This window comes from Mustela erminea, chromosome 3 (genome assembly GCF_009829155.1).
Source record: "Mustela erminea isolate mMusErm1 chromosome 3, mMusErm1.Pri, whole genome shotgun sequence".
Taxonomy (NCBI): domain Eukaryota; kingdom Metazoa; phylum Chordata; class Mammalia; order Carnivora; family Mustelidae; genus Mustela; species Mustela erminea.
In genome coordinates, this window is record NC_045616.1 from 11,695,026 (window position 1) to 11,702,157 (window position 7,132).

The following is a 7,132-nucleotide window of genomic DNA, read 5'->3' on the forward strand; positions in this document are numbered from 1 at the left end:
GTGACAAAGAGAAAATCCTGAAAGCATCCCGGGAAAAGAAATCTGTAACATACAATGGTAAAAATATTAGATTGGCAGCAGACTTATCCACAGAGATCTGGCAGGCCAGAAAGAGCTGGCATGATATATTCAGAACACTAAACGAGAAAAACATGCAGCCAAGAATACTATATCCAGCTAGGCTATCATTGAAAATAGAAGGAGAGATTAAAAGCTTCCAGGACAAACAAAAACTGAAAGAATTTGCAAACACCAAACCAGCTCTACAGGAAATATTGAAAGGGGTTTTCTAAGCAAAGAGAGAGCCTACAAGTGGTAGATCAGAAAGGAACAGAGACAATATACAGTAACACTCACCTTACAGGCAATACAATGGCACTAAATTCATATCTCTCAATAGTTACCCTGAATGTTAATGGGCTAAATGAGCAATCAAAAGACACAGGGTATCAGAATGGATAAAAAAACAAAACCCATCTATATGTTGCCTCCAAGAAACTCATTTTAAGCCTGAAGACACCTCCAGATTTAAAGAGAGGTGGGGGGAAGAATTTATCATGCTAACGGACATCAGAAGAAAGAAGGAATGGCAATCCTTATACCAGATCAATTAAATTTTAAGCCAAAGACTATAATAAGAGATGAGGGAGGACACTATATCATACTCAAAGGATCTGTCCAACAAGAAGATCTAACAATTTTAAATATCTATGCCCCCAGTGTGGGAGCAGCCAACTATATAAACCAATTAATAACAAAATCAAAGAAACTCATCAACAATAATACAATAATAGTAGGGGACTTTAACACTCCCCTCACTGAAATGGACAGATCATCCAAGCAAAAGATCAACAAGGAAATAAAAACCTTAAAGGACACACTGGACCAGATGGACATCACAGATATATTAAGAACATTTCATCCCAAAGCAACAGAATACATATTTGTCTCCAGTGCACATGGAGCATTCTCCAAAATAGATCATATCCTCAGTCCTAAATAAGGTCTCAGCTGGTATCAAAAGAGTAGGATAATTCCCTGCATATTTTCAGACCACAATGCTCTGAAGCTGGAATTCAATTACAAAAGGAAACATGGAAAGAACCCAAATACATGGAGACTAAACAGCATCCTTCTAAAGAATGAATGGGTCAACCAGGAAATTAAAGAAGAATTGAAAAATTCATGGAAACAAATGATAATGAAAACAGAACGGCTCAAAATCTGTGGGAAACAACAAAGGCAGTCCTGAGGGGAAAATATATAGTGGTACAAGCCTTTATCAAGAAACAAGAAAGGTCTCAGGTACACAACCTAACCCTACACCTAAAGAAGCTGGAGAAAAAAAAAAAAAGAAAGAGACCTTAAACCCAGCAGGAGAAGAGAAATCATAAAGATGAGAACAGAAATCAATGAAATAAAAACAAACAAACAAAAAAAAGAACAAATCAACGAAACTAGGAGCTGGTTCTTTGAAAGAATTAATAAGATTGATAAACCCCTGGCCAGACTTATCAAAAAGAAAAGAGAAAGGACCCAAATAAATAAAATCATGAATGAAAGAGGAGAGATCACAACTAACACCAAAGAAATACAAACTATTATAAGAACATACTATGAGCAACTCTACGCCAACAAATTTTACAATCTGGAAGAAATGGATACATTCCTAGAGACATATAAACTACCACAACTAAACCAGGAAGAAATAGAAAGCTTGAACAGACCCATAACCAGTAAGGAGATTGAAACAGTCATCAAAAATCTCCAAACAAACAAAAGCCCAGGGCCAGACGGGTTCCCGGGGGAATTCTACCAAACATTTAAAGAAGAACTAATTTCTATTCTCCTGAAACTGTTCCAAAAAATAGAAATGGAAGGAAAACTTCCAAACTCATTTTATGAGGCCAGCATTACCTTGATCCCGAAACCAGACAAGGAACCCATCAAAAAAGAGAGCTATAGACCAATATCCTTGATGAACACAGATGTGAAAATTCTCACCAAAATACTAGCCAATAGGATTCAACAGTACATTAAAAGGACTATTCAATCCAACGAAGTGGGATTTATTCCAGGGCTGCAAGGGTGGTTCAACATCCACAAATCAATCAATGTGATACAACACATTAATAAAAGAAAGAACAAGAACCATATGATACTCTCAAAAGATGCTGAAAAAGCATTTGACAAAGTACAGCATCCCTTCCTGATCAAAACTCTTCAAAGTGTAGGGATAGAGGGCACATACCTCAATGTTATCAAAACCATCTATGAAAAACCCACTGCAAATATCATTTTCAATGGAGAAAAACTGAAAGCTTTTCCGCTAAGGTCAGGAACACGGCAGGGATGTCCATTATCACCACTGCTATTCAACATAGTACTAGAGGTCCTAGCCTCAGCAATCAGACAACAAAAGGAAATTAAAGGCATCCAAATCGGCAAAGAAGAAGTCAAACTATCACTCTTCGCAGATGATATGATTCTATATGTGGAAAATCCAAAAGACTCCACTCCAAAACTGCTAGAACTTGTATAGGAATTCAGTAAAGTGTCAGGATATAAAATTAATGCACAGAAATCAGTTGCATTTCTCTACACCAACAACAAGACAGAAGAAAGAGATATTAAGGAGTCAATCCCATTTAAAATTGCTTCCAAAACCATAAGATACCTAGGAATAAACCTAACCAAAGAGGCACAGAATCTATACTCAGAAAACTATAAAGTACTCATGAAAGAAATTGAGGAAGACACAATGAAATGGAAAAATGTTAAATGCTCTTCGATTGGAAGAATAAATATTGTGAAAATGTCTATGCTACCTAAAGCAATCTATACATTTAATGCAATTCCTATCAAAGTACCATCCATCTTTTTCAAAGAAATGGAACAAATAATTCTAAAATGTATATGGAACCAGAAAAGATCTCAAATAGCCAAAGGGATATTGAAAAAGAAAGCCAAAGTTGGTGGCATCACAATTCCGGACTTCAAGCTCTATCACAAAGCTGTCATCGTCAAAACAGCATGATACTGGCACAAGAAAACAGACACATAGATCAATAGAACAGAATAGGGAGCCCAGAAATAGACCCTCAACTCTATGGTCAATTAATCTTCGACAAAGCAGGAAAGAATGTCCAATGGAAAAAAGACAGCCTCTTTAATAAATGCTGTTGGGAAAATTGGACAGCCACATGCAGAAAAATGAAATTGGACCATTTCCTTACACCACACAATAATAGACTCAAAATGGATGAAGGACCTCAATGTGAGAAAAATCCATCAAAATCCTTGAGAAGAACACAGGCAGCAACCTCTTCGACCTCAGCCACAGCAACATCTTCCTAGGAATATCGCCAAAAGCAAGGGAAGCAAGGGCAAAAATGAACTATTGGGATTTTATCAAGATAAAAAGCTTTTACACAGCAAAGGAAACAGTTAAAAAAAACCAAAAGACAACTGACAGAATGGGAGAGGATATTTGCAAATGACATATCAGATAAAGGGCTAGTGTCCAAAATCTATAAAGGACTTAGGAAACTCAACACTCAAAGAACAAATAATCCAATCAAGAAATGGGCAGAGGACATGAACAGACATTTCTGCAAAGAAAACATCTAGATGGCCAACAGACACATGAAAAAGTGCTTCATATCACTCGGCATCAGGGAAATACAAATCAAAAGCACAATGAGATATCACCTCACACCAGTCAGAATGGCTAAAATTAACAAGTCAGGAAATGACAGATGCTGGCGAAGATGCAGAGAAAGGGGAACCCTCCTACGCTGTTGGTGGGAATGCAAGCTGGTGCAACCACTCTGGAAAACAACATGGAGGTTCTTCAAAATGTTGAAAATAGAACTACCCTATGACCCAGCAATAGCACTACTATGTATTTACCCTAAAGATCAAACGTAGCCATCCTAAGGGGCATGTGCACCCGAATGTTTATAACTGCAACGTCTACAATAGCCAAACTATGTAAAGAACCTAGATGTCCATCAATAGATGAATGGATAAAGAAGAGGTGGTATCTATACACAATTGAATACTATTCAGCCATCAAAAGAAATGAAATCTTGCCATTTGTGATGACGTGAATGGAACTAGAGGGTATCATGCTTAGCGAAATAAGTCAAGCGGAGAAAGACAACTATCATATGATCTCCCTGATATGAGGAAGTGGAGATGCAACATGGGGGGTTGAGGGGGTAGGAGAAGAATAAATGAAACAAGATGGGATTGGGAGGGAAACAAACCATAAGTGACTCTTAATCTCACAAAACAAACTGAGGGTTGCTGGGGGGAGGGGGTTGGGAGAAGGGGGGTGGGGTTATGGGCATTGGGGAGGGTATGTGCTTTGGTGAGTGCTGTGAAGTGTATAAACCTGGAGATTCACAGACCTGTACCCCTGGGGATAAAAATATATTATATGTTTATTAAAAAATTAAATTAAATTAAAATACATTAAATTAAAAATTATAAAAAAATTAGTCTGGGGCGCCTGGGTGGCTCAGTGTGTTAAGCCTCTGCCTTCATCTCAGGTCATGATCTCCGGGTCCTGGGATTGGGCCCCATATCGGGTCCTCTGCCAGGCTCTCTGCTCAGTGGGAAGGACTGCTTCCCCCTCCCCCATGAATGTCTTTCTGCCTACTTGTGATCTCTTTCTCTCTGTCAAATAAATAAATAAAATATTTTAAAAAATAGGAAAGTCTCAAATACACAAGATAACCTGACATCTAAAGGATCTGGAAAAAGAAGAGCAAATAAAGCCTAAACCAGAAAGAGAAGAGAAATAATAAAGATTAGAGCAGAAATAAGAAAAATAGAAACCAGAAAAACAGTAGAACAGATCAGTGAATCTAGAAGCTGGTTCTTTTAAGGAATTAATAAGGCCAATGAACCGCTAGCCAGACTTATCAAAAAGAAAAGAGAAGGGACCAAAATCAATAATATCATGAATGGAAGACTTGAGATCATAACCAATGACAAGGAAATATAAAACGGTCTTAAGAACATATTATGAGCTATTGTATGCCTCCAAATTAGGCAACGTGGAAGAAACGGATGCATTCCTAGAAACTTAAAAACTACTAAAACTGAAACAGGAAGAAATAGAAAACCTGGAATACCCATATCCATAAAGAAACTTGAAGCAGTAATCAAAAATCTCATAACAAAGAAGCATCCAGGGCCAGATGGCTTCTCAGAAGAATTTTAGTAAACTCTTAAAAATAAATACTCTTCTGAAGCTATTTCAAAAAGCAGAAATGGAAGGAAATCACACAAGTTTGTTCTATGAGGCCAGCATTACCTTTAACACGAAACCAGACAATGACACCACCAAAAAGGGGAATTACAGGTTGACATCCCTGATGAACATGGATGCTAAAATTCTCACGAAGAAAACTAGCCAATAAGCTCTAATAGCACATTAAATGGATTATTCACCATGACCAAGTGGGATTTATTCCTGGGCTGCAATGGTGCTTCAACATTCATAAAACAATTAATATGATACACCACATTAATAAAAGACAAAGAACATATAATCCTCTCAGTGGATACAGAAATAACATTTGACAACATAAAATATGCTTTGTTAATTAAAACCTCCCACAGCATAGGGATAAAAGGAAAAAAAAAAAACTCAATATCTTGAAAGCCATCTATGAGAAGCCCACAGCAAATATCATTCTCTATGGGGAGAAAACAGAGCTTTTCCCATAAGCTCAGGAACATGGTAGGGATGTCCATTATCACCACTGCTATTCAACATAGTACTAGAAGTCCGACCCTCAGCAATTAGAAAACAAAAAGAAATAAAAGACTTCTGAAGCAACAAAGAAGTCAAACTTTTACTCTTTTCAGATGACATGATACTCAATGTGGAAAACCCAAAAGACTCCACTCCAAAATTGTGAGAACTCATACAGGAATTCAGCAACTTGGCAGGATGTAAAATCAATGCACAAAAAGCAGTTGTGTTTCTATATCCTAACAATGATACAGAAGAAATAAGTAAGGATTTGATATTGTCAAAATGTCGATGCTACCCAGATAAATCTACACATTCAATCCAATCCCTATCAAAATACCATCTACAGTTTTCACAGAGCTGGAACAAAAAACCCTAAAATTTGTATGGAACAAAAAATAAATAAATAAAAACCTCAAATAGCCAGAAGAATGTTGAAAAAGAAGGCCAGTGCTAGTGGCATCACAATGACAGACTTAAAACAACGTTACAAAGCTCTTATCATCAAAACAGCATGGGACTAGAACAAAAACAAATAAATCAATGGATCAGAATAAAGAACCTAGAAATGGACCTACAACTCTAGGGTCAACTAATCTTTAATAGAGTAGGAAAAAAATATTCAATGGAAAAAGCACTGTGCAACCAATGGAGTTGGAAAATTGAAATGCCACAGGGAGAAGAATGAAACTGGACCATTTTGATTATACCATGAACAATGATAAACTCAAAATGTATGAAAGTCCTCAATGTGAGACAAGAATCCATCAATATCTTATAGGAGAAAAAAGGCAGAAACCACTATGACCTTGGCCACAGCAAATTCTTGTTAGAAAGGTCTCTAAAGGCAAGGGAAATAAAAGCAAAAATGAACTACTGGGATTTCTTCAAGATTAAAAGCTTCTGCACAACAAAGAAAACAACAAAATTAAAAGGTAACCCATGGAACTTATTTCCAGGGAGGACAAGATGGTGGGGAAGTAGGAAGAGGCACCTTTTAAACCTGTACCCTAAAGTGAGCTGATTATCAACCAAATAACTCCAATCACCCATGAAATCAGCCTGAGATCAGAATTATACACATCTGGATCTCTACAGGGGCAGAAGGCGCCAGTGGGTAAGTAAAGAGGAGTGGGAACCGTGAACTGATATTGGAAGATAAACAAAAGGGGGAGGGAGCCACCAGAGGCTACCGGTTGGAAAGTAATACCCCTAATATGAGCGAGAGTGCCCTGTGTCTGGGGACCAGCATTAACTTGGAGACTGGTTGAAAGCACTTCAAAAGAGCAAAAGATCACGGGGGGAAATTGTGGGAATTGGGACAGCTAGGGACAGGGGGCTTAAGTCCCTGGTCCCAGGAGG